Here is a 21061-nt window from a genome sequence, read left to right as displayed (position 1 = left end):
ATAAACGGCGCCATCTTGTGGCCGTTTTGAGAATTCCGCCATTGCAGTCCGCGTCTGAGGAGATCAGTCAACAACAACTCTGTGCACAGGTAAAGCATATGTTCTGCTTGCTTTGCTTTAATTATTCAACTTTATTTAACATAACAGAGATGCAGAAATGAGATTTGAGACATAAATGCCTGATATAGTTTATTTATGCAGCTTGGTTCTAAAAAATTGTGACGAACTCATGGAGTCACATAGCGTAATCCGTCATGTCCTGCCCCAATAAAGACGTAACTTTACATGAATTAAATAAAACAGACATGCATGAGTGCATGTTGAAAATAAAAGCGCTGAATTTAATTCTCTATCTGTTGTATTTGATCACCATTAGTCTCGGGGGAAAAAAAGTTCATTCATATTGCTGAGCACTCACTGGGTTGATGACAGGAATGCTCAAGTACGGCCACTGAATGAAACTTTTGACAAGATTATCTTGTTTAAACACCCTAGATTATATTATCATTTACTACATAGCAATTATTTCGCTAATACACATCTAAATAAATACCGCTCTGTGGAAATTAATTATTTATTATCTTCCACGCGCGATTGCGGTTGAGTAGCCTATAAGTTATAGTTCTGTGTAAATGCATAGATAAACAGCACTTTGTCAGAAAGGATTTCATGATCTAGACCGACAAAAACATTAATAATTAATAACATACTAGTTGGAAAATGCAAATATGCTGTTTTGTTTGTTACTTTCCTGACAATGTTATATTCCAGCTAATATTACCCAGTGAATTATTCCTCAATCTTTAAACGGCACATAAACCTTCTAAAACTGTTTAAAATGAATTACATTTCAGGGTTCCAGACTGCGACCATTTTTTTTGAGAATGTGCGAGTAAACATTTTATGTGGTCGCATTTGTGCGAGTGCTTGGTCATGTAGCCTACTAACTTACTCAGTTAAATTCACGCATGCATTTTCCTGCATTGAACTTGTTTTAGCACCCGCCAAAGTGAATTTTTGTCCCGCCAAAGTCTTATTTGATCGGTGAGTAATGTAGATGAACTGCTGCGCATGTTTAACTGAAAGTGAGAGAGAGAGCAGGAGAGAGAGGGTCGCGCGCGCGCTCTCTCTCTCTCTCTCTTTTCGGAGCCAGGCGAAAGTGTAAACAAGACTTCACCGTCTCCAAACTAAGCGCTGTCTTGCTCTAACTCCCTCGCACATATTAATCAAAATAAATCGTCACGGTGGTAAAAGGTTGGAAGCATTCGGAGATTGTTTTGTTTTTTTCTGAATTACCGCTGAGTGTGAGTTGTGCTAAATAAGTTGCCTTATCTTCTCTGAAAAGCGTTCCGGACATTCAGCTGACATAAAACAACTATCCAGTGATGAAATGTTTTCTGTGTTGACAAATCTTGGATGTCCATGTCCTAACTAATTTTAATGAATGGTTAAAACAACTAACGTTAATCTTTCCAACAGTGAACTCAGGAGACGTCTGAATCGGTGTATAACTAATCAGTAACACTTTACAATAAGGTTCTATTTATTACATAAATTACATAAAAAGTACAGTTTGCTTACTCAAGCTTAAGCTTTAAAATAAATAAAACCACTAGTTTTTTTGAAAAGCATGACAACTACATTTTGTGCTATCAAGAATCCATAAGAGAATCGTTAAAGAATCAGATCGATAAGCAGAATCGTCAGTAGCATTGATATTGATAAAATCTTATCAATTCCCATCCCTATGTGAAGACAGTAAAATTATAAATCAAACATTAAAGAACATACATGTTTTTTTAATAGTTTTTTTGAGAGTTAAAAGATTAAAACATTTAGCTAACATGAGGTCTTGTGTCACTGTCAGTCTTTTTACATCAGTGCAAAACTAGGGTATGCAGATTAAGACCACTATTCATCAGCATGCATTGAGTAATCCCATGGCATGTAGCAAAAAAAAAAAACAAAAAAAAAAAGAAGAAAAAAAAAAGGTGCGACCAAATCATATGCTGGTGCGACCAACTGAGAAAGTTGGTAGCACCAGTGCAACCAGTGGTAAAGTTAGTCTGGAGCCCTGCATTTCAATACAAAATACAATACAAAAAATACCTCCAACATGTGGAACCACTTAAAGATACATCACTCAACTATCTTTGAATATATGTTAGAATAATTTTTGTGCTTTATTTTTTACCTCAAAGCTTTTATTTTTAAACAAAGACACTTAGTAACAGTGCACTTTATTTTTTGGACTCAGACCCCTCTATTTTTTGTGTGTATAAATAAAGTTTTTTTATGTATGCAAGGAGGGAGTGATTGTTATAAATAAAATGGTTTGTTCAGTTCATTTGTGTTGTAATAATTGTGTCAAAAACAGAAGTATAACAGTAAATAAATATCAGTTCTGCATATCGGTAATCGGGCACATAAACATGCAAATAATCGGTATCGTCAGAAAGGGCTCGTACATGGACTGGGTTTTCTCTGATTTTAACTCTGCACGAAGGACAGGCGACATTTTCTTCGAAGAACTAACGAGACCCATTGGTTTCGTGGACTGTTTTTTTTATTTTATATTAAACAGTCTGCCACAACATGCCCGGACTTTTTACAATAAAAACAGTGTCTGCCTTGTTTTACTGCGTTCTTTTTCGTGTCTACATCAGTGGTCATAGAGGGATTAACTCATAAGCGAAAACGTTCTCTGGCAATGTTATGCGTTAAAACATATTTGTCAGCAAGTATAGCAGCTTCAGAAATAGACTCGGCCTTCTGCACAGCTAAATAGGTTGCCACAGCGGTTGGCAGACAGTTCTTAAATTCTTCTAAAAGAATTAGTTCACGCAATTTCTCCTGACTATCAACACGCTGTGATGAGCACAGCGATCAGCGATCAAACAGGGCTGCTTTATCTCGACCAAATTCGACAAAAGTTTGACGCGCAGCTTTTTTTTAAGTTCCTAAACTTCTGTCGGTATGCTTCAGGGATCAGCTGATAGCACCTCAGAACTGACGCTTTCACAACATCATAGTCACCGCTCTGCTCCACTGTTAGCGATGAGTAAACCTCCTGCACCCTTCCCACTAAAAGGCATTGCAGGAGGAATGCCCATGCAGTTCTCGGCCAATTTAAATTGGTCGCGACACGCTCAAAGTGGGGAAAACATTTTTCCACATCTTTCTCCACAAAAGTCGGATGTGACGAGTGACATCAAATGAATTAGGGTCAGAAGGAGCGACACCTTCCCTCTGAGCCTCGATTTCTAACTTTCTCAACGCCAGCCGGTTTTCAAGTTCATGCTCACGGGCCTGTGCTTGCATGCGCTCACGGTCGAACTCCATTTCCTTCTCTCTGATACTTAACTCTCTCAACCGAATCTGCAGCTGTAATGCTTCTGTAGACACGGGAGATTGTTTCTCTACAGGCAGAATGCCCTTACTAACCAAAGCAGCTTGTAAGACGGTCTTGATTGTATCTTTGGTGCGCTTTTCAGCAGAAGTGAGCTCAACCTCGTAAGTTGCAGCCAAATTCAGTAACCGCTCTTTCGAAAATGTCAAAAATAACTCGATAGAGGGTTCTTTAACGAATGCTTCCTCTGTTGCCATTTTAACGCGTAATTTTAAAGCGGTTGTTAACGTTTAATTTTAAAGCGTTATGACGCTTAAAGCGCGCTCAAAATCAAGTACAAATAAACACTCAAAGCAGTTTAACTGCGACAAAGCTACGAAGTAGCGAATATCTGAAGTGGTCAAACGAAAAGCACAATATAGGCTACAAACGAACACGAATTTTAATGTCCACCCACAAATTTAACCAATACGCTAGTACAATCAGAGTACCAGCGCTCACTAAATAGGCGATATGCCACAATATATCACAAGCTATACAACTAAACTAAAAGGTATTCTGATAGGCAAAAATGTTGTCCAACTTCTCTAACTAACTATACACAAAACCAAAACAAAATCCTAAATACCTACGCAATCTTCAGTGGCTTACTCAGCTCGAGGCATCTCCTACGTGCCCCCTCCTGAGATATCCACCAAAATAAAATAAACGTCAACTAAACAAAGGAACAGACAATCATAATTGCTCACCAGAATACTCACCAAAATGTTGAAGCGTTCAGAAGTTCCGCAATTAACACTAAAGTCCGATTTAATCAAACTATTCATCTCGGACGAGCCTCCACTATGTTACGGGCAGTCGGACACCACCCTTAACATAAAGGAGAGACGCACACAGATCAGCTTGTATTAAAAGTAGGGTATGTTTATTTAACAGAATGGGTATCAAATATTAGGTAGGTTAACACAGGAAGAAAAAAAAAACTACAAAAACGGAACGCTTTCTACTGCCGGGTGGACGGCTAGACGGCAATCAGATCACTCAAAAGACCGAAAGCACGGCTGTGCATCGACTCTGTTCTCAGTCTCTGTGTGCGCTCTCAGGAGCGGACCCAGAAGCCTTTTATAGCGCAAATAGGCTTCGCTCAGGTGTGGCTCATCTGTAGCCTAATTAAGAAAAGGGGAAGAGACACTGCACTCATACACATGTGTAGGAACAAGCACCAGAGCTGAGGGACGTAACACTACTGTAAATAGAGTTACAACTACGATTAGAGTTGTTTGCATAAAATGCACCGTGAACATTCACATGTTTGCCCTGTTATAGGCTACAATTTATCGCCATAAATACTATTTTCTCAATTCTGCGCATATATTTTTACTTGCATCAATTGCTCGATCAAGATTATCATCACATATTTAAATTAACTGTAGGTACCACAAACAATTTAATATAGGCAGGTTTGTGTATATTTTACACTAGTACAATACTGTATGTGCTGCTTATGAACACCAGACAGATAATGATTTATGAAACAGATCTTTACTTATCTCACTTGCACAAAATAAACGCACAGGTGAAATACACTGAAAATTATATGCATTTAAAAATTTGGTCGGGTTGAAGTCATGCCTCTGGATCTTCTGTATCCACTCGGCCCGCACCGCAGCATCAACGGGGAATGCATGAAAGCTAACTTCTCTGTTGTAACGTGACGAAATGGTACATAACGGCACACAACCATGAAGTGCTGAGGCTGTCACCCTCTGAAAGGCAAGTCGCCTCTCTTGAATCCTAAAAAAATATCTCTGTGGTAATGGAACTTGGTCGCTGTTGTCTCTCGCTCTCGCTGTCAGATCACCGGAAGTTTTCACCGGAAGTACTGGCCCACACACTCAAGCTCGAACGTCAACGGCCGCCATATTGTGCACGGAGCGAATCAAATACAATAAATAAGATTAATTAAGCATTCATATAGGCCAATTCACATTCATATAGGCCAATTCACACTGCGCCCGACAGACAGCGACCAACGTGGACAAACACCAGATTACAGTACGTCACTTCTCAGACATTCCACAAGCCGACAAGCATGATCCAGCTTGTTATATCGGCAAAAAGCCCTATAAGCCCATGCCAATAGATGCCAACAGGGGTAACGCAGTAAACGCACTGATCCAGAAACACCAGACGAACTCGATAGAAATGGTAAGTAACGTTACTTTTACACACCATATACACTATATTATGGGCATTAACATGACAAAATGTCATGTTTTCTGGCTGGCAAAAGTTTGTAATGAGTAAGATTTTTAAATGTTTAATGTTAAGTGTCTTATGCTCACCAAGGATGCATTTATTTGATGAAAAATACAATACATCCTCCAGAAATCATTCTAATATGCTGATTTGCTGCTCAAGAAACTTTTTTTTTAAAATTATTATTATCAACGTTGAAAACTGTTTTGCTGCTTAACTTTTAGGCTATTTATTTATTTTTGGAAACGAGATAGAACCAGTTTAAATTGATTCAATATTTATATTTAAATGCTGTTCTTTTTAACTTTATACTTTATAATAAAGAACCCTGAAAAAAAGAATCACATTTTCCACAAAAATATCAGTATTATTATTTTATTTTTTTACATTGACAGCAATATAAACCATTATTAATAAATGAGCACCAATTATAAGTGATAAATTGAGCACTAAATCAGCATATTAGAATGATTTCTGAAGGACTTATGTGACACTGAAGACTGGAGTAATGATGCTGAAATTTCAGCTTTGATCACAGGAATAAATTACTATATTATTTTAAAATATATTCACATTGGAAACACTTGTATTACATTTTAATAATATTTTACCATTTTTACGGTATACTTGATCAAATACATGCAGCCTTGGTGAGCAGAAGATACTTTCAAAAACATGAAAATTAATAAATAAATACAATTATTCCAAACTTTTAACCACCCGTGTATATTCAGCAGGAAGTGTAGTCCAATTCTAGAAGGAATGAATGTTATGAGTCGGTACTTCATAATGAATAAAAAAAGAACCAGAAACTGACTGATTTGTTGTTGTATTAAAGACTCCTGATTCTTAAATCACATAGCGACTCACTAGTTGGTAATTTGACATGCTTTTTCAGCCTCAATGCTCTGGGCCATCATCTGGGAAACTGTCGGGCCGCTATCGCACACGGGCCCTCACCTCTCATGTGGACGAGACCCTTTTTGGGACCCCCAAACAGGTAGAAAAAAGCTTACTTTATAGTCTTGGACATTAAATGAAAAGTAAAGGAAGATCCAACAGTCTATTGAATCATTCTCAGCATTCTGCTGCTGATATGAAAGATGATGCTGAAGGCAGAAGCGTGAGGTCAAGGACACGGTCATGCACTGCTCCTGCGACCAAAAAGCCAGAGGCGTAATACGCATCATCACTAAAGAACTCATCAGAGACCTCAGGCAAGTAGAAGCAAAAGGTTTTTACACTGTGGAGACATGTAGTTATCCTTATTGAGATATTTACATTACTTGTTCAAAATGTTGGTGTAACCTGATTTGACGTGAATAAAACCAGTAAATCTGTGTATCCCTGAACTGCATATATTGGCCATTTGTGTTTTCACAGTTTTTAAAGGGGTCATGAATTGAGAAATTAAATTTTCCTTAATCTTTTGACATATACGAGGTCATTGCACTATAAAAACATCCTGTAAGTTTCAGAACTCAAAACCTCCTTGTTAGTCCAAAAACAACTTTTATTGAAACCAAGCTCTGAAGACAACTAGTTTCGGATTTTGTCATATTATGACGCAATAGTGCCACGAAAGACCGTCTTCTACATCATGGCATCTTTGGCCCCGCCCACTGGCATTTTAGTGAGATTAGAAGAAAAGAGAGATACAGAATCACTGGACTAAATGTAACATTACCTTCCATGCTAGGAAAGTGCATTATTTGTTTGTTCGGAAAATTTCACTGTGAATTCTTTGGCAAATCAGTCGCAATTTCGGCACAGGCTTTGCAAACAGACTTTAACTGCAAGATATGAACCCGACAGTAATGCAACAACATGCAAGTAACCGTGTTCATTTTAATGCTTAATCTGTGATCAGTGATTTCTGATACGTAATGATTCATGTACAGTCAGACGTTCATTGTTTATTGCCGTTTATGCATCAGTAAATCAATCCAGTGACTAAACGGTCAACTTCACATCGTTTCTCTTAGTAGCAATCTGTTATTTAAACTGTGATTAAATTATATACTGACAGCGATCAAATAATGCTCCCTTTATAATCGCTGGAGCTGCCAATCAATAGGGCTGGGTACCGAGTTCGATACTTTTTAGGTACCGACCGAATTGCCTCGATACTATCGAGTATCGAAAAATGACTCGTTGTTCGGTACCAGATCTCGATACCTAAGGGGTTAACTCGTCAACGTCAGTGCTCAAACAAATACATATGAAATGCACAACGACACACTTAAATTCGCTCACGCACATACACGCAAACTCTACACACACGAGACGCGCGCGCGCACAAACTGTCCACGCATATATGAGGCGCGAGCACACACACAAACTCGCGCACATACTCAATGAGACGCGAGCACACACACAAACTCTCCACGCACATACTCATATGAGACGCGAACACACACGCACACACACACACAATACCCTAAAGATGTGGAAAAGTCGATCGAAAGTGTGGCTACAGTTCTCCAGGCTCGATGCCAACAGCGCGCGATGCAGTATTTGCGGTAAAATAATTGCTGCAAAGACCGGTACAACGACAGATATGATGAAGACCTTGAGAAGTGCACGGAGTAAACATAAGAGCAGAAAGTTGCTCCGTCTTTGACTGGTAAATGAAGAGATACCTTGTTGATCACTCTGACAGTGTTTATATTGCAATAATGACCTACTAAATGTACACTGCCGTTCAAAAATGTGTTGGTTAGTCAGATTTTTTTTTCCAGTGAGGATGCATTAAAGTGATCAAAAATTACCTTAAAACACGTGTAATGTTACAAAATATTTCTGTTTCAAATGCTGTTCTTTTGAAAATTTTATTCGTCAAAGAATCATGAAAAAATGTATCAGTTTACAAAATATTAAGCAGCAAACTGTTTTCATATTTCTGTAGGATTATGTGACACTGAAGTAATGATTTTGAAAATTCAGCTTTGACATCACAGGAATAAATTACATTTTGAAATATATTCAAATAATACTATTTCACAATGTTACATGTTTTACTGTATTTTTGATCAAACAAATTTAGCTTTGGTGAGCATGAGCTCTTTATAAAAAATTTTTTTTCCTTTGTGCACTGGCTAAGGAGCATGAGTCAAACTGAAAAAAGTTTTTCTGAGGTAATGTGTTATGTAATCTTTGGATTTCATAAAATTGGTATCGAAAAAAGTATCGTTCAGGAACCGGTATCGAAATCAAGGTATAGGTATTGGTATCGAATTTTTTTGAATGATACCCAGCCCTACCAATCAAAGAGCGCAAGTTTATCAGTAACTGAGTCCATTATAATCAATGACACTGTCTTCACTGAACAATGAATCTGTTATTCACATTGTGTTTGCACTGTTAGTTTTGATGAAAGCATTCGTGAGAGTGCAGAAATCGAGTTGCATTGATAAGATCACCGCATTCATGTGTGTCATCGGCTACAAGCTCATCGCTGCAACCTTTCATGCGACGGGAGTAGATCTAAATACCTTTAATTTCACTGAGCAGATTGCTCACTAAACCAGTGTCATCATGTTTTCAGGCCATTTCAAGTTAGAATTTTGAAGTGACAAAGCGGTGTTATCCAAGTGGCAGAGCTGTTTAAAGGGGACATATCATGCTAAATCCACTTTTTTAGCCCTTATATGCATTTTGTTGTACATTTGGAGTGTTTAGAAGTACAGAAAAGTTTAAATTATTCTCTTCAGGTGCTTCGTTGATATCTTTATATTCTGTTTTGGTCCTATTTTTCAACCCGTTCCGATTTTTCTGTTCTCTATGACGTTTTTTGAACTATTACGTCACAGTATTTGCAGCGGAACTGCCAAATAAGGACATTGACTTCCGGCCCAACACTTCGAGCAATCCGCCATTTTTATTTCTCGCTGCAATTTTGTAGTCCAAGCTAAAGGATGCAGAAGTTACGAGAGGGTAAGTTAAAATGTTCGGTTGTTGGATGCAGTAACCCACACGCTTCATTACACCGTCTAATGTAGATGAACTGCCGCGCTCGACATGCGGGAGATGTCTGTAAACAGGAGGCGGGATTTATCACACGAACCAATCATAGCGCGATAGGAGGAGGCAGTACCTCCTCCAGTGGCGGTTCTAGAGGGGGGCCAGTGCCCCTGTGACAACAAGCTTGGACCCCCTTGTGGCCCCCCTAAATGTGGAGTGTGAAATCATTTTTACAAAACTATTTTTTGCTATCGTTGTTTTTCACATCCGTTATTAGACAGTGGCAACACGGAACACAAATGTAACCCTAGAGGGACTGCTTAAATCGGATCTGCAGGTTTTTTTCTATTCAGAAGTTGGTGGACGTTTTGCGCGAATATTATAGTTAAAGCAAAGAAGGAAATATAGAGGTGAGTAAAGTTGTTAATATGTTGTATTTGTATTAAATGCATTACAGAAGTGTAACGTTAGATCAGCTAATCTTAACCTGGCCGTTTTGTTAGTTTGTGGCAGTTTGAAAAAGGATAAAAATGATCAACAAACTCATGGTGCTGATATTTTTACTTAAACAGGGATGCAAACAGCGCGCTTTTCTGCGCCTCTTTTTCACGTCAGTTTGGGTGACTTGGGTCTGATTATAATTTCACAAAGTCATCTGAAGCCATTCCATAGCTTAATGTGAGGGACAGAAGTCTATTTACATCATTAAATCAAAGTTTATGGAAACTCGTTTTCCCTCATCTGTCAATCATTCTCCATTCAGTATACAAACAGCGCGCGCGCCTCGTCCGGTTACAGCAGGTTGCACGGTAAAACTCTCTCCAAAATGATATATTCACATTATAATGCTTGATCTGTAGATAAAAGGCTGTGGATTTGCATAAAATGACTTTATTTTGTGTATTTGTATTTCATGTTTGTTGCTGTTTTAAAACGACTCGCTACCGTGTGCCTGTTCACACCACAAGGACTAATCAAGGGCATCAAACGCACAATAACTGGAATTTAAAACTTCACTATGTGAAGAAACAAATTATCAATAAACTGTTGGACAGATATAGGCTACACCAGGGGCGATTCTAGGATTTTCATTTTAGGGGGGCTCAGCCCCCAATGAGGGAAAAAAAAAGTTAGTTTATGGTCTAATGCTCATTATTAACTAGTTTCATTCATTCATCCATCCAGTATGCATATGGCAGAATTTTAGAATCACTGAGGTCCGAAATGTGTGGTATTTAGGGGGGTTCGGGGGCATGCTCCCCTGAGAAATTTTTGATTTCTCTGATCTATATATGTGCATTTTAAGATGTTTTGAAGGCCAAAAAAATTGGATAACAATAGCTTTAAAACCATGTGCGGGCAGCTGTTTATTTTTCTCACCTCATCAGCATCACACTCTTTTTCTCTTTGTTTTTCTCTTGCTCTGTCTTTTCCCCTCCTAAAGCTGAGCTTTGACTGATATAGGCTTTTCATTTTTGTCTGTCAGTGAAGAAAGTAAACATAGGGTCAACTGATAGGTTGATTTATGAATCATTTTCTCAGACAAAGCTACCAGGAAAGCTAGGTAACTAAGTTTATTAAATTCATTCACAATATGTACACATTCATTATTGATCTAGGCCTAATACATGGCTGTAGACAGGGCTTTATAATCAAAGAGGTCATAAATTTGAGGTTGTTATGGGGTTAAACATTTTTATTTCTCTGATATGTGCATTTCAAGACGTTTGAAGGCCAAAAAAGTATAAGAAATAGATTTAAAACCTGCTCTCTCCTCATCTCCATCACTCTGTCTTTTTCTCTCAGTCTCCTGATCTTGCCCTGTCTCTTCCCCTCCTAAAGCTGAACTTTTTTAATTTACTGAAGGCTACAAATTGTATTATATTAATTCTCAACATGTACACATGCATTATTAATCTTGTGCCTATGAAAACGGCTTTGTTAATGTTTCTTGTCCCCTCACAATGACATAATTGCACGTTATATAGGCCTATTTTCAGCTCAAAATGGCGAAAATAGACAAAAGTTTATTAGTTTTCTAATTATTTTTGTCATTCGTTTAACATTTATGACCTAAAAAACTGTCAAATATAAAATGTTTAGTTTAGCTACTTACATCTTAACTCGCACTATAAACTGAAGCGTCAGTCGTGCTGCTAAAATTCCATGTAAAATTCGCGCTCAGCAGCTTCTGTGAAAATAAAGCCCGCCTACTTTGATTTGATTGGTCATCTCAAATATTCTGACATTGACGAGAAGTGAAAGACCAATGAGGCTCAGATGAACAAACACACACACACACGCCTCTGTTTCTGACCTGCGCTCTGCTTGGCGCTGCTGCGGATTGAAGATGAAGAACATTATTTAACCTTGTCAAAGACGAACAAAAATTTTAGAATAACAACATTTCTTACTCCAAGTTTTAGGGGTGCTGAGCTCCTTTTTAGGGGTGCTGAAGCACCCCTAAAAAGGGGCTAGCCTCGCCCATGGGCTACACTAGGATTTGTGCGCTCGACATTTCTTCGCTTTGTGCCGTGAACTTTTAAATGCGCACTTGTGCAGCGCAGCGCTGAACACTGTGACTCCATGTTGCTTTGAGCACATCATTCTGCACCCGCGATGCGCATACGCGCTTTGTGCGCTCTGTTTTGAAGCGTTTCATATTATCATGGTTTTTCCTATATTTTTTATACCTAGCCTGCACAATACATTTAAAATAAGCATAATTTAATTGTATATTATATTGTATGCACTAAAGCTGGTGAAAACCTATCTCAGGTCCACAATGTCAGATGACAGATTAAGCAATTTAGGCGTTCTAAGTATTGAGTCAAGGAGGGCAAAGGCCTTAAATCTAGATGAATTTGCTGATTTTTTTTGCAAAAAAACACAAAAATCGTAGAATACAGTTAATGTGACTGATTCTGAATATGTAATGCAAATCTAAACAAGTAATAAAAACTCGGTGAGTGTTTTAGCGCAATTTTCTGACCTCATGGGATCACAACCATAGACTGTAAAAAAAAGATTGGAACTTGAGTCTGCGCAGTAGCGATCTCGGGACCAGACATGCGCAGTAGTGAGCAGGAAGTAAAGCCGCGAAAATCAGCGCTCCGCCCTCACTCTCGCAGAATGCACCGAGGGAGAGTGGATTCTGCACACTTTTAAAAAAATTGATTGCAGTACGACAAGAGGCTTGTTAAAATAAAGTAAATACAATCTCCTCAGTCCTCCGAAGATCCCGAAAAAAATGTCCGTTGGTGCTTCAGTGACTACTTCGCTCGAGAACCTGTCAATCACAGCTGTCAATCATGACGTTACACCACCACATCACATAACTAACTAAAAAACAACTTATTTTTGAAACAGACACTTGAACTTACATCAGCGTGATAAAAACGACAGCAAATGAAAGAAACCACCTTTGGAAAAAAGATATTTGAAGTGTAATTTAATTGTTTAGTTGGTCTCACGTCCTGTTGAATAACATGGGGAGGCGGGGCTTATGACCTATACTAGGACCAGCCACCGGGGGGCGATCGAGACGTTTTGGCTTCACATTTTAGGGCTTGTGCTTGATCACAACACTGAGAGATAGTAAATCTTTTCCTGGATTTTTTTTGTGCATTCCCGAGATTAGACCTTCCTTAACATAATGCCGAAAACCCGAAGTCTCTAGGTGGTCTGGTTGAGGAGTAGATAGAAGTGCAAGATTGGTGCGCACAGACAGAACAGAAATCATGAGTTAACAATCGCAATTTTGTCCGGTGGAAAATTGCGCTAAAAATATAATGGAAATGCAAATACATTGTTGAATGATTGTAAACATGGTATTTTGCCTGTTAATGCCTACAGTGCAGTGCAGAAAATGATATGACAACAATGAGGTCTAAATGTAACTGGCCCCTCTAACAGTACAACTGGCCCCAGCTTGGCCCCCCCAGTTGAAATGGTCTAGAACCGCCACTGACCTCCTCTTGCATGACTTTCCCCCATTCATTCTTAATTACCCCCCACTAAACCCACCGCGCACTTTAAGGGGTCTGTTAACATTTTGAAATATTTGATCCAATTTTTTGAGGCGGCACTGCCTCCCTTGCCTCCTCTGAGGAAACGCCCCTGATCTGGTTGCAGTGTTAATTTCGTTAACGAAAACTATGACGAAAAATGTTCGTTGACGACCTTTTTTCCCCTGACTAAGACAAGACGATGAGAGACGACACCCACGTCATTAAACGATAACTGTGACTATATCAACACATGCAATATCGTTGACGAAAAAAGACGAGACTAAATGCGTTTAAACATTTTTTAAACTTAACCAAAACCGCTTGTTTGTGTCAAATAAAGGAGACGACAACACATTGACTGTTTTTTACGAGCGTTCATGCTTACGGTTGCCAGATTTTAATAATTAAATCCCCAGACAGAGCTTTTCTGTTAAAGAACACGTTTCCTACCCGGCCTTTTCAATAGTATCTGGCAACCATGCGCGCGCGCTCTCTACACTGCTGAAGAAGCGCGGATGATCTGAAAACAACACAAGTAAGCTGGAGTTTAGCGATCTTCATTTGAGATGTTCTACTTAAATTAAAGTGTCTTTCAGTCGGTCTGTGTTCTGCCACGAGCCGAACACAGACTACTACTGAATCTTTGTGCTACTAAATCTGCGATCAAAATATAGGCTGAAATCTAGTGTTTTTAATGTCGATCATATTATACGAGCAAGAATGCAATGTTTCCTGAATATCCACACGATTTCAAATGAGACATTGATTTTATACAACAGTGCAACAAACAGAAGGGTAACATTAAATGATTTACTACATTTAAAACAGTATTGTCATAGGCGTATTGCTCTATTTTGCAACGAAAGCCACAGCAGAACTGCAGCACACAGCGGTGATTCGTGAACGATTCTGTGGCTTAGAATGATTCGTGAGATTCAATGACCCGTTCATAAAAATAGCAGCTTGCTTCCTTACTGAATGAATGAATGACTCCATGACTCACTCATAAAGACAGTGACTTACTACTGACTTTAATTTAATATTTTAAAAGTACCGGTATTACTAAGTTTTTACCATCATTGCATATTTATTGAACATTGTTTAATTTAAAAATATATATATAACATTTTTTTTGTCCCTTAGTGGAAAAAATGTGAATGCAGTCTAAGTGGAAGAGGGGGTACCAGGGGGTAGGGCACTCTAAAAACCACTGAACTAAGGAAAAGGGGTATGTAGAATTGCACAAGTGCTACTGCTAAAGAGTGCAATGTCAATACAGCCTGTTACATAAATTTACATTTCTCATAAGCTTAATTGAATTGGCCTAGAGATAAAAAATGTAGGACATTTTTTGTCTAAGGACTACATATAAATAGCTACCTAAATGAATGTCGGTAACTGCAGTTTGACTAAAAGTTGACAAAAAACGCAATGACTTTTCGTCAACTAAAACTAGACTAAAACTATGAAAGACAAAATGACTAAAATGTGACTAAGACCAATAAGTATTTTCGTCTCAAGATGAAAACTAAGACTAAATCAAAAATGGCTGCCAAAATTAACACTGTCTGGTTGTTGTCATGTCAGGATTCTGCAGAGGAGAGAAAAGCACGGATGCGTCAGGCGCGCCTCTCTCGGCAGAAGAACCAGAAACTCAGTGAGCTCGAGATTACCTGTTGGAACGAGCCAACGCCATGGGAATGGAACAAGAAGATGAAGTCAAGAAGCTCAATGAGGTAGATAGGACCACACTAACAAGCCAAACCATGACGCACTGGTTATTTCCTACATGCAAATGTTGTCTTTGTACTCCTGCAGTTGATTCGGAAAGCGCAGTGCCATGTTGTCCGGGATGCGCAGATTAAGGAGAAGAAACAGAACCGCGCAAAGTGGCTGGAGGAGGAGAAAAGGCTGGATGCCATCATGGAGGCGGAGCGTTGCCGAGCCGTAGAAACTCAGGAAAAAAAAAACACTCTGTATTCCATATACTCTACATACAATGTATTGCTCCCTGGTTAATGGGTGGGTGTTATTAAAGGGGGAAGCTGTGCACCCTCGACCAGATCCAGATGCGTCTGGAGGAGAAAATGCTTCAGGATGAGATGAAGGACCAGGAGGGTCAGCAGTTGCTGGAAAACATGGAAAAGATGCAGATGGAGGAGCTCAAAGTACATGCAATATCCAGAAAATTTTATCTCCAGATCAATTTGAATCAAAAGTACCGGTAGTTTTCGAACTCACTCTTTGTGTAATGTTATCTCAGGTCATTGAAAGGAAGGAGGAAGAGCAGAGGAAATTGCTTCAGGATATTCAGAGGATAAATGAGAAGAACCTGCTTGCTAAAAAGCAGAAAAAGGAAGAAGAGAGTTTAGCAGGTTTGCGTGCTGTAGAGTATACAACCAAGAAGTTGGTAAGAAAAGTCTTTTTAATCGCCTCTCTTGACATCCACCACCACTGTAATCTTAAACTTTAAAATCAGGGGCAGACTGTTCCCTTTCGTGGTCACTCCGAGTTACGTCGGATGACGACGATTGGGGTTTCGCTTAGAAGCCTATCACCTTCGAGTATTAGAAAACGAGCCTATGGCAATGAAATGCCATGGGTCTGCGGAATTTGCATAGCGTAACTCCGCCCGCCGCAGGGGGTATATAAGGAAGTACGCGAGCACAATGCAGACATGCTTTCGCTTCGGAGCCGAGAACTTCTCCTCTCCTGCAAGCCAAAATATTCTGAGTTAGTCTACTCTTCCCTTCGAGACGAGCGAACTCTCCGGTGTTGGTGTGACGGCGATTTCAGCGAGTGCTCACTACCCTGCTGATCTGTTCAGTGATCTGACAGTTAGTGTGTTTTCTCCCTGTTCGCTTCAGCATCCGCGGAGTTTTATCCTCTCACAAAAAGAGCTTGCACGCGGCACGTCTTTTCAAAGATGCCTCGCCCGTGCACTTCTGGTTGCGGTCGCGAGATATTCTTTTCTGATGGGCATGAATACTGCTTAGCGTGTTTGGGCGTTGATCACGCTAAAGCAGCGTTCATGGATGACTCATGTTCCCACTGCGGGAACATGACCATCTCTATGCTGCGGTCGAGACTCAATGAACTCACCAGAGCGAGAGTCCCCCTACCCACACCCCGATCTACTGACTCCGAGAGGGCTAGTACTTCGGCTGGTGGCCGGGGTGACCTGAGGGTGACTGTGTGGGACACACCGCCGACACGTCCGCGGTCCACACACCCCTCTTCAGCATCAGCACCCGCGAGTGTACAAACTGAGACCGCGGGTCCCTCTTCGGAGCCCCCGCGCGTCTCGTTTGGAGCTCCAGAAGAGGATACTATGTCGATCGCGGCATCACAAGGTGGGCGCGAGTCCTCGGGAAGTGAGGATTCGGCTGCGTTGCCGCCCTCGGGCGTGCCAGCGTTGCCCGAGTCTGATCCCGAGCTGACCGCCATGCTTTCCCGGGCAGCCGCGGCCATTGGTGTTGAGTGGTCCCCGCCACCTGATCCAGTGCGCTCGCGGTTGGACGATTGGTTTTTGGGAGCGGCCGCTGACACCCGTCGCCGCCCAGCCCCAATACCATTCTTCCCGGAAGTGCATGAGGAAGTCACGCGGTCCTGGAAGGCTCCCATGTCTTCTCGCGATCGTTCGTCGGCTTTCTCCGCCTTTCCTCCCCTCGATAAAGCTGATGCTTGTGGGTACACTGGGATACCCACGGTTGAACGTTCTGTCGCGATGCAGCTGTGTCCGGCAAGCGCTTCATCACGTGGTGATCCAAAGCACCCTTCCAAGGCCTGTAGATTCTCGTCTACTATGGTGGCGAAGTCTTACAGAGCGGCGGGACAGGCAGCTGCTTCACTGCATGCCATGGCCATCTTACAGGTCTACCAGGCCAAGATGCTTCGTGACATGCACGAGGGTAGGACGGACCCAGGGCTCTTCGATGAGCTGCGCGCCGCCACTGACCTCGCTCTCCGGGCGACGAAAGTGACCGCGCGCTCCCTGGGTCTGGTGATGTCCACAGCTGTGGTCCAGGAGAGACACCTGTGGCTGAACCTGGCTGATATGCGTGAGCCTGAGCGGACTCGTCTGCTCAACGCTCCCATATCCCAGGCCGGCCTCTTCGGTGGTGCAGTCGAGGACTTTGCCCAGCAGTTCTCGACTGCTCAGAAGCAGTCTGAGGCCATTAAGCACATTCTGCCCCGGCGTGCTGTTGCTGCTAAGCCGCCGGTTCAGAGCCCTCAGCCTGCTCGCCGCCGAGGGCGCCCTCCTGCGGCTCCCGCCCCTCCCGCACGGCCCCAGCAGCAGTCATCGGGGTCGCGTCGTGGAGGAAGCCGCAAGAAGGCGCCACAGCCCTCTCCAGCCCCGCCGCCCGCTAAACGCCAGGCTAAGCGGCGCTCCTGAGACGGGCAGCTCAGGATTGGTTTTCTTTTCTCCACAGGAGCTGGTAGCAGGGCCACTCCTTCCCCCGGTGGAGGGCCGGGGGAGAATCTTTTGTTCTCCACTCCCCGCTGCTCGTCCCACGACGAGCAGTACCCTAATGTGGTTAAAGAAAGAATCGAAATTCCCAATCCTGAGCCCACAGAGCTCGAGGGCCGCAGTGCGCGCCACCCTCGGGTCCCGCCACTCCCGCCCCCCTCTGTCCCAGAGGTTTGGGATGACAGCATGCGCCGCCCACGGGCCTCGCTCCTCTCATCCCCCTCTGTCGCCAGACCCCTGCCAGAGCACGCCCCCGTGGGACGCGCGCCCTCCCCTGGCCTCCTCTGGCAGGACGCGGTTAATGACCGTGCCCCCGCACAGGGCCGCTATGCCACCCTCGCCGGTGCCGGTCATTCCGCCTCGCTGCCCCACCGACGGTACGTCTGTGGTTCGTATGACCCCGCTGGTGCACTTTCTGGAGGCCTGGCTAGAGCTTCCCAGACTGTCCCGCTGGGTCGCGAGAACCATCAGGCTCGGCTACGCGATTCAGTTCGCGAGATCTCCTCCCCGCTTCAGGGGAGTCCGCTTCACTTTGGTCGGTGGCAATGCCCCCATCATGAGAGCGGAGGTCGCTACCCTGCTGGCGAAGGGTGCGATCGAGATTGTCCCTCCAGCCGAAATGAAGTCCGGCTTTTACAGCCCTTACTTCATTGTACCCAAGAAGTCCGGTGGGTTACAGCCAATCCTCGACCTGCGCGTCTTGAACCGCTCCCTTCACAGGATGCCGTTCAAGATGCTAACGGCCAAACACATCCTCCAGTGTGTGCGGCCGCAGGATTGGTTTGCAGCGATCGACCTGAAGGACGCCTACTTCCATGTCTCCATTTTACCTCGACACAGACCGTTTCTACGGTTTGCTTTCGAGGGGCAGGCATACCAGTACGCGGTTCTCCCTTTCGGACTAGCCCTGTCTCCTCGCGTCTTTACGAAGGTCGTCGAGGCAGCCCTTGTTCCCCTCCGGGAACACGGGGTTCGCATCCTGAACTATCTCGACGACTGGCTGATCCTAGCTCACTCTCGAGACCAGGTTTGCGAACACAGGGACCTAGTGCTCCGGCACCTAGTTCGTCTGGGCCTTCGGGTCAACTGGGAGAAGAGCAAACTTTGCCCCGTGCAGAGGATCTCTTTTCTCGGTATGGAGATCGACTCGGTCGCCATGTGCGCGCAGCTTACGAGCGAGCGCGCGCAGTCACTGCTGACTTGTCTTCGTCAGTTCGAGGGCAAGAGTGCGGTTCCACTGAAACTTTTTCAGAGGCTCCTGGGGCATATGGCATCCGCAGCCGCAGTAACGCCGCTGGGTTTGCTTCATATGAGACCGCTTCAGCTTTGGCTTCGCGATCGAGTCCCGAGGTGGGCATGGCAACACGGCACGCTCTGAGTCCCAGTGACTCCAGCCTGCCGTCAGACCTTCACCCCGTGGGCGAACCTCAATTTTCTACGGGCCGGAGTGCCCTTAGAACGAGTTTCCCGGCATGTTGTTGTATCAACAGATGCCTCCAACACGGGCTGGGGCGCCATGTGCAATGGTCATGCTGCCGCGGGCTCCTGGACAGGACCCCAGCGCCTTTGGCATGTCAATTGCCTCGAGTTGCTGGCTGTACGTCTCGCCCTGCACCGCTTCCGAGCGTTGCTCAGGGGCCAGCACGTACTAGTCCGATCAGACAATACCGCAACAGTAGCGTACATCAACCGTCAAGGTGGTCTACGCTCTCGCCGTATGTCGCAACTCGCTCGCCACCTCCTCATATGGGGTCAGAAGCATCTGAGGTCGCTTCGAGCCATCCATATCCCGGGACACCTGAACCAGGCGGCCGACGAGCTGTCTCGAGTTCGGTCTCTCGCTGGAGAATGGCGACTCCATCCCCGGACGGTTCAGCTGATTTGGGATCAGTTCGGCGACGCACAGGTAGACCTGTTTGCCTCCCACGACTCGTCCCACTGCGACCTGTTTTATTCCCTGACCGAGGGCACGCTCGGCACGGATGCACTGGCGCACAGCTGGCCGCGGGGCCTACGCAAATATGCGTTTCCCCCAGTGAGCCTCCTTGCGCAGACATTGCGCAAGATCAGGGAGGACGAGGAGCAGGTCACTTTGGTTGCCCCGTATTGGCCCAACCGGACCTGGTTCTCCGAACTAGTACTCCTCGCGACAGCACCTCCCTGGCCAATTCCTCTGAGGAAGGACCTCCTTTCTCAGGGACGGGGCACCTTATGGCACCCTCGTCCCGATCTTTGGAACCTCCACGTGTGGCTCCTGGACGGGACGAGGCAGGTTTGAGTACCCTACCACCTGCGGTGGTGGCTACCATCACTTCCGCTAGAGCATCGTCCACGAGACATGCCTATGCGTTGAAGTGGAACCTCTTCGTCAACTGGTGTTCTTCTAAACATCAAGAACCCACGAAATGCCCCATCAGTGTCGTGCTTTCCTTCCTGCAAGAAGGGTTGGAGCGAAGGCTGTCTCCCTCCACCCTGAAAGTGTATGTGGCCGCCATTGCCGCCCATCACGAAGCAGTCGATGGTAAGTCTCTGGGAAAGCACGACCTGATCGTCAGGTTCCTGAGGGGAGCCAGGAGACTAAATCCTCCTCGTCCTCCCCTCGTTCCCTCTTGGGATCTCTCAGTGGTTCTAACTGCCCTGCAGAGCGCTCCATTTGAGCCTTTGCAATCAGTGGAGCTTAAGTTCCTGTCAATGAAGACAGCGCTCCTGGTTGCATTGGCCTCCATCAAGAGGGTAGGGGACCTGCAGGCATTTTCGGTTGACGAAGCGTGCCTGGAATTCGGGCCGGCTGACTCTCACGTGATCCTGAGACCCCGGCTTGGATATGTGCCCAAGGTTCCTACCACACCTTTTCGAGACCAGGTAGTGAACCTGCAAGCGCTGCCCTCGGAGGAGGCAGACCCAGCCTTGGCACTGCTCTGTCCAGTACGCGCCCTCCGTGCTTATGTAGACAGAACGCAGTGTTTCAGGACCTCAGACCAGCTCTTCGTCTGTCATGGTGGGAAGCTG

General features: G+C 43.7%; 1 pseudogene across 1 annotated transcript in view; it reads left to right on the top strand.

The window, feature by feature from the left end:
• Positions 1-21061, top strand: part of LOC311291136 (cilia- and flagella-associated protein 45-like) — a 43734-nt pseudogene that overhangs the window by 7914 nt on the left and 14759 nt on the right. Inside the window, exons 3-6 of the transcript in view lie at positions 6507-6608; positions 15400-15557; positions 15620-15749; positions 15845-15991. The product of the transcript in view is annotated as a cilia- and flagella-associated protein 45-like (transcript). The remainder of the gene's footprint in view (positions 1-6506; positions 6609-15399; positions 15558-15619; positions 15750-15844; positions 15992-21061) is intronic.

The sequence above is a fragment of the Rutilus rutilus genome, assembly GCF_951802725.1.
Source record: "Rutilus rutilus genome assembly, chromosome: 5".
In the NCBI taxonomy this organism is placed as follows: domain Eukaryota; kingdom Metazoa; phylum Chordata; class Actinopteri; order Cypriniformes; family Leuciscidae; genus Rutilus; species Rutilus rutilus.
This window is presented reverse-complemented; position numbering and strand designations above follow the sequence as displayed.